This window comes from Pararge aegeria, chromosome 6, assembly GCF_905163445.1.
Source record: "Pararge aegeria chromosome 6, ilParAegt1.1, whole genome shotgun sequence".
Classification (NCBI taxonomy): domain Eukaryota; kingdom Metazoa; phylum Arthropoda; class Insecta; order Lepidoptera; family Nymphalidae; genus Pararge; species Pararge aegeria.
This window is the reverse complement of record NC_053185.1, coordinates 15093720-15105312: the sequence shown is the minus strand read 5'-3', so window position 1 is coordinate 15105312 and position 11593 is coordinate 15093720.

Here is an 11593-nt window from a genome sequence, read left to right as displayed (position 1 = left end):
TCATTTGTATATTAGTTTGTATGCTTAAGCCCGTTAGTCTAAAGAATTCTCAGTCAGATTTAAACAAATATTTATTTACCTAAATCACACTAAACACATATTTAATGTGGGTAAAACAGCAGGGCGCACCTCGTTTAGTACAAAAGGCCTTGAGCCTTAACTTATTTAATTTTTGAATGAAGTCATCTTCATCGTGAAATTTATGTACTTTTTTATATTTATATTCAAACTACCTGTCACCCGCGTCCTTTTTCCGTATTTATTACGGCTGTTTACAAATCCCGTGGGAACCGTTTGCTTTCGTGGGATAAAAAATAGTCTTCGTTCTTTCAAGTAACTTCATGCCAAAAATCAAGTTAATTGTTTGCTTAGTTAGGGTGTGAAAGAAGGACAAACAAACAAACGCACTTTCGCATTTATAATATTAGTAAGGATTATCAGAAGTTTTTTAAAATAAAAGCTTCTTCAAATATTACCACAAGCTAATGCAATATACGCTCATTTACTCGGCGGTTTTGGTATAAATCGATGGTCCTTGACGCTAGTGGGGGAGCCTGCCGGAAGGCTAAAATGCCAATACTAGATCCCGCAAACATTTACGTACGTGCCGCACCCCGGGTCGCATGAAACTTGTCCGAAATTACCCGAAACGTGTACCGATTTCAAATGGACTAACTGAGAACACTCTAATGAGAGAACCACTCATGTTGTTCTATAAAAAGTTATTATATTCCATTTTGCAACATCACGCCCGTTTAGTAGTTTGCATGTTCTGCTACGGATAACTATGTACTGGATTAGCTTCCTGGGGAGAACCAAAAGTTTCTATTTCTGTCCAGAAATTCTAAGTACCAGCCGTGAGTAAGGAATTAGTTTGTATTCAGCCTCATGCTTAATAGAGCACGTGTCTATCACGGTTATTATCATTAATCATCATAATAATTAATCAGCCTATTTACCAGCCTATTATCCACTGCTGGTCACAAGCCACCTTTCTTATAGAAAAGAGGGTTTTTAGTGCGAAGGCCCATCACGCTGCTTAAATGCATAAGAGTTATGTACTGCATAAGAGTTATGTACGGTTTAGTGTACTTTAAAGACAATGTTAAACACGTGTTAGTAATAATAACGTGCTCTCAGGGCACGGGAGACGGGAGTGGACAGAAAAATCGAATTCTCGACAATACTCGGCTCGACCCGGAAATAAAACCTGGGACTTCGTGATTAGTAGTTAAACATACTAATCACTAGAGCAATTTCGTTGTCACGAACTGGGACCGGCTAGTGAGCTTAACGATTAAAATCATGTATATGTGATTAATCTATATATATAAAAGAAAGTTGTGTTAGTTACACCATTTATAACTCAAGAACAGCGGGAACTATTGTTATGATATTTGATTTTTTGGATTCCTCTTAGACCGGAACAGGATAATAAGTATTAAAATATAACATTCAACAGTAGCTAGTATCACATAAATGTTATATTGAAACCTAGGACTACGGCCAGGTCAAACATGCGAACCGCTTCACGGACGATGCTTCGTCGAACGTTGAGACGGTTGCAATTTGTGAATACACATCAGTGGAAACGTATTCTCATGATCATTTAAAGTTTATTACCAGCCCACTACAGTATACGAGTCTCCTCTCAGAATGAAAAGGGTTTAGACCGCGATTCACTAAGCTGATCAAAGCGGATTAAGCGGAGAACTCAGAGGCATGCAGGTTTCCTCGCTATGTTTACTTCACTGTTAAAGCAAGTCATATTTTATCGTTTAATACGCACATAACTCTGTAAAGTTAGAGTTATTATAAGTGAGTGGTCTGGGATTCAGTTCTCGGCATTACGCAATTGGCAATTTATAATTGTTTGATTTGCTGTCCAGTGGGACTAGATACCATCTACAAAGACGTGCGTGCGTGTGAGTTTGGGTTTAATCATCAACATCGTCTTATCAACTGATAGACGTCCACTGCTGGACATAGGTCTTTTATAAGGAGTTTCAAATTCCATAGTTCTGTGCCGCTTGGATCCAGCGGCGAATAGCGGCTGGGTTTAATAGAACTGTTATGACCTTTAACAGGTTTCCCCGCTACCGTCTATGACTTGCAATCAAGGACTAACTTGTTAAGGAAAAAAGTTGCTGAGTATCAAACTCGGTCCCCCAAAGAGAGGCTAAAGTCTTAACCACTACGCTATCAACGCTTAACACCGCTCACTACGAAAACGTATATGCATAGGGTAATTAGGTAAACCCTGAGGGCTATGGATGCTTAAGTTTAAACTAGTGCCACTACCCTTTATCAGTGGGTGGCGAGTGGCGGGTTATCTCGGGCCGCGTTAATTGTAATGCCCTGAGATTAGGGCGCGATATAAGGACAGCCACGGGGTTATATTGCGGGGTGGGGATTACTTGAAGACGGCGAGACGTAAGGGCTATCACATACTGCAATTCGAGTGTACGGGTATCATCAAACTGTCGGCTTATGGCTGTTACATGATGGGCTTTTGTTTTGTCAAAGGATGTCCTTTAATAAATCGCGGGCAATATTTTAAAGTCTTTTTTTGGTGGTGTTGCACGTATATCGTAAATATCACTATTAAGAAAATTATCAGATAGGCGTGCCGAAGGTCATATTGTGTGTATGTATTGGCGCAGTGGGCAGCGACCCTGCTTTCTGAGTCCAAGGCCGTTGGTTCGATTCCCACGGCTGGAAAATGTTTGTGGAATGAACATGGTTGTTTTTCAGTGTCTTGGTGTTTATCTGTATGTTATAAGTATTTATTTATATTCTTCATCAGTTATTTTAGTATACAGAACACAAACTATGCTTATTTTGGGGCTAGATGTCGATGTGTGTATTGTCGTAGTATATTTAATATTTGTTATTCTTTTTTAAAATAAGTTACAGTAACTAATTTCATGATTATCATCAATCTATTACCCAGAAGGGTTTAGTCCGTAGTCTACCACGCTGGCCAAGTGCTGATTGATAGACTTCACACGCCGTTGAGTACATTAAGGAGAACTCTCAGGCATGCAGTTTTCATGCCTGAGAGTTCTCCATAATGCATAAAAGCTTTTTTTTTATTCCACTACAAGTTAGCCTTTGAATGCAATCTCACGTGGTAAGTGATGATGCAGTCTAAGATAGTAGCGGGCTAACCTGTTAGGGAGTATGGAAGTCATATCCCTGCCGGGAATCATACCCGGGACCTTCTTCTTAAATTCACAGGGCTCAAAGTTGCGCCAAAAGAGAGGTCGTCAAAAATGATAACGGTGTAATTGTCCTAATAAAAACTCGTTAGGTAGATATGCCAAGCAGGAACAAGATTTTACGTTTGATTTATGCCAGCAACATGAATATACTTATGCAATGCTTTTGTAAGACGTCGTAATTTCTTGAAACTCTATTATAATTCCTCAGAAAATGAAAGGTAAGCCGTGGGACCGGCGACCCTTTCTCGCCCCGTGGCAATAACAAACAGGCCTCCCACGGGCCCCCACATCGCGGTTCAAATTCAAATTGCACCTAAGAATTCTTAATTATTGAAATCATAAATCAAAACGTGCCGTCTGGGCGCGCGACCATAAAATTGGGGGGGTAGAACACTCGAGTGTGGTAGGATTAAGACATTATCACTTTTCTTTCAAGCAGTCGCGCCCTCGTTGGCTCGGCTCGACTGTAAATCAGAAGATAAATCCGCTGGATTAGATTCATAGAGTTGCCGCGGCCTGAGGATCGAGCTCCAGTGATAATGGCATCGTGTGCTTGCGTGATTTTGCTTTTAAATCGACTCCCCGCTTGAGATAAATACTCTCCCAATTTGATCTGAGCCCCGAATTGAGTTTCCCGTTTAATGGCTTTTAACGAAAACTTAACTTTATAGCTCATATAACAACTGACGCTGGCTGATAACCGGACAGGGTTTTATAATGGTGTTAAGTTATATTCGATAGACATACATTACGTTTAATGTGATCCTATAATGATAATGAGGGTAATTTTAGATAAACATCGCTAACTACGTTTTGTCGGAATCGCAATTACAGATTCGCAATATATATTATAAGGAATGTTATTTACGGTGAATTTTCGTCGTCGTACGTTAACAGTCTGTTTAAAGTTCACTATACGAAGAACGATAACTATTTGAATGTTTATTCGCCAAAGTAGCTAGTGACGGAAAATAACTGAAATTGGTTAGCTTTACCGCGGCATGCCACATTCACCGAGTATTTCTTCTACTGAATCACTGTTTTAATGTTCCCCTTTCCTCTTCAACTAAGCTCCGGCTTAGATAATCTAACTGGTATAGGATTTTAGTAAATCCTTAGAGCGTTAAGGTTTTTAAAAAGTTCAATAGTTTTTTATAATTTTTATTAGTTTTTACCTACACTTGGAGGAATTATTTACCGACACGATTTGAACCTGCGATTCTCTGGCAATCGCGGCCTGAGCGCTTTCTCCAATTAAGCTACGGCTCTCCTACATAGCGACTGACTTATAAGACTGATGTGAAAGGCATATACTAATTTCGGCATCGATGGTAGGAGAGCCGTAGCCAAATTGGAGAAAGCGCTCAGGCCGCCATTGCCAGAGAGTCGCAGGTTCATATCCTGTCGGTTCCGAAAATTATTATATGCATTCTAAATTTATAAAAAAGTTCAATAGTGATAATTAACATGTGTCTTGTCTTGTGAAGAGCTTATTATAGAAATAAAATACTAGATGGACTTTTACGAATAAGACCTGACTGATATGTAAGCATAACTTTGAGGAAAGAAATATATAAAGGGAAAAACTAACTTATAATAAGTTAGTTTTTCCATAACAAGGAGAAAAATACTGAATAAAATAAATATACTACGACAATACACATCGCCATCTAGCCTTAGAGTAAGCTTATAGCTTACACCTAACATACACCTAACATTTCGTACTGGGTATGCACAGGAGAGTTATATAATATATTTTCTCCTATCTTTCTTGTAGGTCAGTAGTCAGTATGTTTGAATGTGGATTTCGAGGTAGGTATAGTATAAATAAACTTTTGGGTATAAAAGTTTTCTGCCAAGGCCGAAGTGTTAACGACGAAGCTGGTCCTGATTAACACTACAGCCTCCCTTTTCTGGAGTCCGATCCACGGCACATATTTCTAACTCTTAGCAGCTATGTGCGTTTCTAATTTAAGCAATAAAATATCACTTTTTATAACGATGAAGGACATTGCACGAAAACCCGTATGATTTCGCACTGATTTGATTACATGTTTTCAAATGATTGTGAAGTCTATCAATCTGCATTTGGCCAGCGTTGTGGACTACGGTTTTAATTTCTCTCATTCGGAGAGAGAAGATCCTGTATGATCACAACTGAAGAATGTTTTTGTGATGAACGTGAATGTTTTTAGTGTTTGTATTTTATCTCTATACTAGCGTACCCAGCCCGCTACGCCGGGCTACATTTTGTTTTATTTTATTTAAACAATAAACTTACATCATTAAATTTTTAATTTAAGTCTCATAATATAATCTTTTATATTAATTAATCTTTTATTTTTCTCCGTATTCATTCTCTTCTATTCTCTTCTCGAGCGGGTGAAGATCATTATCTACACCCATGTACACCCAACAATAGAATATCATCATAGTATAAATAAAAGCTGTATTTGATAGTTCAAAAATAGGAGTGCTCCGATTGTTACCAAACTTTACAGGATTACTCGCCAGGTCAATCCGGAGATTCCCTAAAAGTTTGATTGAAATCGGTCCAGCCGTTTCGAAGCCTATACGGAACATACCCACACACTTTCTCTTTTATATACGAGTATATAGAAGTTTATAAGTATTTATGTATATTATTCCTGAAAATATCAGTCATCTTAGTAACCATGACACAGGCTACGCTTACTTTGGGGCTAGATGGCGATGTGTGTTGTCGTACAATATATTTTTTTCTGTTGGGGACTTCTCATTACCATCTCGGAGTTAAGAAATTGAACACTCTTGTACCTAAGAAAATAATGAGAAACATTTGATTATATTTGGTGAAGCCTGAAGACCTAGGCTCTGACTTATACAGCTCTCATAAAGAAAAGTGCCCTGTGCTCAGAAGTGGGATTCTAAAAAGCTGAATATATTTTGAAATATTAGGCACTTATTCTGTTTGTTTTAATATAAAAATACCGATACCATACTTCTCTTGTTTATTTTAGTTTAGAGGGGTAGGGACTTAATATAACTGCGGCACACCTAACAGAAAAGCTCGCTATCTTGGACTGCTTCATCACTTGCCGCTTAGTTTGATTGCAATCAAGGGCTGACTTCTAGTGAAATAAAAAAAAAAACTGGAAATTAATTGCATTTCCAAAGCTTGATTCGCAGCTAAACAGTCGCCTTTTGTAAGCTACATTCGGATGCCAGTTCAGCAGCTGATAAGGGCTTTGATTAACTAAATAAATTGTCTATGGTTATTGTATTTCTATCTAGAAGCAGCTATGCTCAGCAGTGGGTTATCAATAGGCTAGGAATGATGATTGTATAGATACTAAAAATTAACTACAGTCCATTTTGATAACATTTCTGGGCTACGAAGCCAAATTATTGAGTCAGTGCCTAATAAAAAACTTAAATTTGTTGTGGTGACGACAGATCAGAATACAGTTATCATCAACCCTCATCTTTCTGCGGGTGTCGTACGGGTGAGTATGCACAGCAGCGTCATCTGTGTTACTACAACCATCTACTGCGATCACCAATCCGTCTGTCCAGCGTGGGCAAAGCTTTCGGATTAAGAGAGACCTTTAGTCCAGCAGTGGACCGTTATAAGTTATTGGGGTAGATTAGCTCTCTATGTTCACTGACAGAACACATTAGGGACAATTAGTACATACAAAAATCATGTTTTAATTCGTCAACTTATCCCCAATCTAATAATATACAACAGATAAGCAAAAGCGTCTTATTAAAGAAGAGGAGTAATTCACAATCTGTCATTGAAAGTATAAAGGGGAAGCTAATGAAACGTACGGTTTGTTTTTTCTTAAACGTAAATTTTTGTTTGAGTTAAGTGTATGAAAGCATTATGCCTAATAATACTATCATGTTTTCAATATTTTAATGCAGCTCAGAATAGAATTGCTATACTGAACTTAATAATGCGGATTATTACTGGATATACTACTAAAGTAAGTTTCCTTACTACAATTTTTTTTACCATTAAAGCAATTGAAATATATTGCTTAAAACGTACATAGTCGCGAAATGTTAGGGGTGATTCAACTCGGACGGGTTCTCGGATAGGGTCCCTCGCATGAGAGACCGGAGTCCTATCCAATATACTTTCACTATTTACATGCTTATAGATGTTTTAAAATCATTTAATTCGCAAATTAGAGAACTTTATAAAGCAACATATGAGTGGTACAATCAATATCGCAGTAGTTTCACTCAGTTTAAATAAGTGGGGTAATGGTACTGCCGCGGTGCATTGTAACTAGCAACGCACTCTAACCCCTCGACCAAATCATGTAGGGCTGTGTACAACAGTTCCACTTGTTATAATTAAGTCTTGCAATGTTATCATAAGCAGAAGGATTATTGTATACCATTTATTGTATGAAAAATAGTTTGGTTTTCTTTTTTAGTAGTAAAGAATATTTCAAACATCCAATAGTTGCATGGTAGAAAATGATTCAGCATTAAGTCCGATTTTTGTAACGGAGGTTGTTCAATGCAGAGAAAATAAATTTTGGCCGCCCTGCGTCGCCCAAAAGATGTAGTTATTAGAAAGCTAGAAAAACAATATAGAGCAAAGAAGAAAAGAGTTAAATTATAGTATTTATTAATAGAAAAACTCGCACTAAAGGGAGTCGAGAGTGGTGGCATGATAGCTGATGAAATCAACATGCCGTTTGCCATGAGGGTATTCTGATCGACTTTACTGCCCAGGCACGCTAATATTACCATTTTATCTTGTTACCGCGGTTAGTAAAAGGGAACCTAGAACAATTTTGCAAAGACCTTTTTCCAAATATCTGAAAATCTATTGTAGAAGTCGGTTGTCTACTGCGTTAAAAATCGGCCAAAGAAACCCTATCAGTCTGTGAGAGTCTACACTTGATGTTTCCAAAGTACTTATACAGGACTTTTCGGAACTAATACTTAAAAACTCTGTTTGGATTGTGTCGTTTAAATGATCATATTGTGAGCTTAATACAAGCCAGATATTTGATAATCACTGCCAGACGATTTTAATTTATTTTATTATAGTTTATAATAATAACCCTTTTTGATTTTTTAGCCGTTTTTTAAAGTAATTAATTTTTTTTTGTATTGATACTCCGTGCCAACTAAGAAAGAAAAGTTACACTTTACCCAAATGGGAAGATTGAGATAGATGGATGATTTTTTTGATATATAAAATATTTCATTATTAAGGATGTAAGAAGGCTTGTATAGAATAACATTAAATATTTTAATGCGACTTCTATTCAAAATATTTTTTTATTTTAATGATTCTTTAAATTTAAATACCCACTAATTGCTTGTCAAGTAGCAAAACAAGACAAACAACTTAATATTTTATTATTTGTTAATTTGAAACCAGTTTTGAAAAAAATTGATGGATATTATATATTTTATTTCATTTGTGCAACACAAGACGTATCAACCCTATTCGGAGGGTGTAGTCACGACGAGGGTTATCGGTGTATGGTCTATGGGCCCTCCTCGTGCGAATGGGTTTGTGTCGTGTATTCGCTACTTATGCTTTTGAACCAACGTTGTTACTTTATAGAATTTAACAATTACTTTTGCACTGTCTCTTTACCCGAATAATTGTGAGTGGACTTGTTGTAGTTTGTTTTTGTATCACATATCTGATCCATTTTAATTCTAAACGACTCCTTAAAGGTTTTGCATTGAGAGGGTTGTTGTTGGCAGGTATCAGTAATACAAATATGTATTAAACAAAAATGCAAAACGAAAAAAAAATCGACGATATTATTTTGTTTATGTAGATTCCATAAAAGATTAGTAATCTGGCAGCCAGGTAATTAATTGCCTGATAAACTGCCTGATAAATATAAATTAGGCTACTGAGACATCGTTTTAATTAAATAATTTTAAATGACTCTTCTAAAATTAAGAAATAAAAAAACTATTGTTTTGATATAACTTTTAGGCCCTTTAAGAGTGGTAATTAGAAAAAATCTTGTATTTAAAACCTCAAAATCGTCTAAAGATTAAGACTGAAGGATTGTTTTACCTTTTATTTCATTTAAAGTATGATTAAAAAAATGTGAATATCTAACGTTATCTAATAAACCAAATGCCAAATGGTAATTTCGAGCTTCGGTATGCATATTACAAGACACATATTCGAGTGTATACCTACCTTGTGTGAGTGTTTAGATGGGCATCGTACGGTACGTTGCTGAATCTTTTACGATAAGATGACTTTGAAATCAATCTAGAATTTTTAATCTCATTAAAACTGCATTCAAGTTTTCAAGTAAATATAACGCACGTATATTAATTTTTTTTTATCACTTTTGTTTGGTTATCACTTGTTTAATAGTCAATTTAAAGTCACACTCTTGTATAGTAAATTTATTTGATTATTATAAAACCTTAAACGTCGTTATAAAAACTAAATGTATTTCTAGAATGAAAGCTGTGAAAGCCTAGTGGTTGTGACTTTGGCTTCACTTTCGGGGAGATATTCCCTTTAGTTTTGAATGATAAAAAAAACAGATATACAAATAAGGTATAAAAATTTAAATTCAGTAGTAAATATTCTAAGAGTTATAAAAATATGACTTCTTAAAAAATAGAATGTACAAAGTTTATAAATACTAAAATTTTATTCATCTTGAATACTTATCATATCAAATCGAGGAGAAGAAACATACGTAAAATGTATAAGAAGTTTCTCGCTAAGTTTCAATCAAATCCAACGAAACACATCCACATTTGTGTACAAAATAAACCACAAGTATTCGGGACCCTGTCCCATCAGATAACTTCCGCGGCTTCAGTGGAAACAATTTGTGTTCTTATCAAGATCGGCACACGTGAAATCCGTTTAGTGGCAACCCTACCTGAGTTAAACGGTTTCGAATGGCTCGGTAAACCGAGCTGCTATGAAAAATTTGATTTGTCAGTTTCATGAGGTTAAGCGGTATTTGTAACTGAGGTTTGAGGTTTAAATGGGCTTTGAATAATACTATGGTAAGTGTTGCGATTCGCATTTGAGTTTTACAACTCATTGATGAAATTAAAATAACATATGGTTTTGTGAGGTTCCACGTTCTGAGAGGGTCTGGCTTTACTTGTTTTGCCCGAGAATAAACAATAATAAAATCAATTTTTTTTTTCGAATTAAATATTTTTTTTGAGTATAACTCGTTAAGGTCTTTAGCTTTACATAATAAGGTGCATCTATACGTGCCATTAGTATAGGAATTAAAAATTAAATGACATGGAAAAAAAACGTTAAATAAACAATTGTTGTAAAAACTCCATCTTCCGAAAACCCAATTCTTTAAAATGTACGTTTATACTAGCAATCATTAGTTACTCAATATGCAAGGAAGGCTGATGAGACTAAGATTTCTATATTTCTAACTGACCCTAAAGAGGCATCAAATACAATGTAATGTTTCTTGTACAGTGCAAAATTTAAGTCATAATAATAGTTTATTCACTGTAGTTAGTTAAAAGGTGAAAAATAACAGATTATTTTCGGTGCGACATTCTTTACGCGAATTAATAATACAGTATCACAAGAGAAAAGGCAAGAAATGAGAACTGTAGTCTTGTTAAATAATAACATGTTTTCTTTTTAATACTGTTTATAATTATATTAAAAAGCTTTATAGTATTTGTGATGGCAAAGTAAGATTTTAATAAAAATATGTTGCTATTTTTTTTTACTTATTTAATTTAAAAAGGTCATTTCCGCCAAGTTCATGATTCTTTTCACAAAGTTTGCATTCGACTATTTAAAAATTATTTTAAAAGGTTCTAAACCCCTAGTGTTCCTATGATTATTTGTTCAGTTCGCAATAGATTGCGAAATGAGACTGCTTTGTGAAAACTGGATGTTTCAGATACCTATATTAAAATGATTGCTAATAAGCAACAATAAAATTATTTAAACCTACGTATTTCTTTTTTTCTGATATTTTAAACATCAACAAATGCAGATTTTGATTTTACTATACGTAAAAATATATTTATTATTATACTTTGCGTGTATATTTTTAATTTGATAAACGTCTTTTAATTATCTAACTTAATATCTCATTATATTTAATTAAATAAAGTGTGTTAGGACTAACCGCAGTTATACCCTGAAGATTTTAAACCACTATATATATGATAGTCACCTAAAAGTCAACTAATTTATTTTAAAAAAGTTAAGAAGTTTATTTTAATTGACTTTTTTATCATACTTTTCTTTTTAAAGTGGTGAGGTTACATAATTATATTTTGAAGTAAAACTTGATATTTCCATTAATCTTAATTCAATAGAAGCTTGAATTGTTCGTGCAAATATAGAGAGTGTGTGTTTAAGTAAT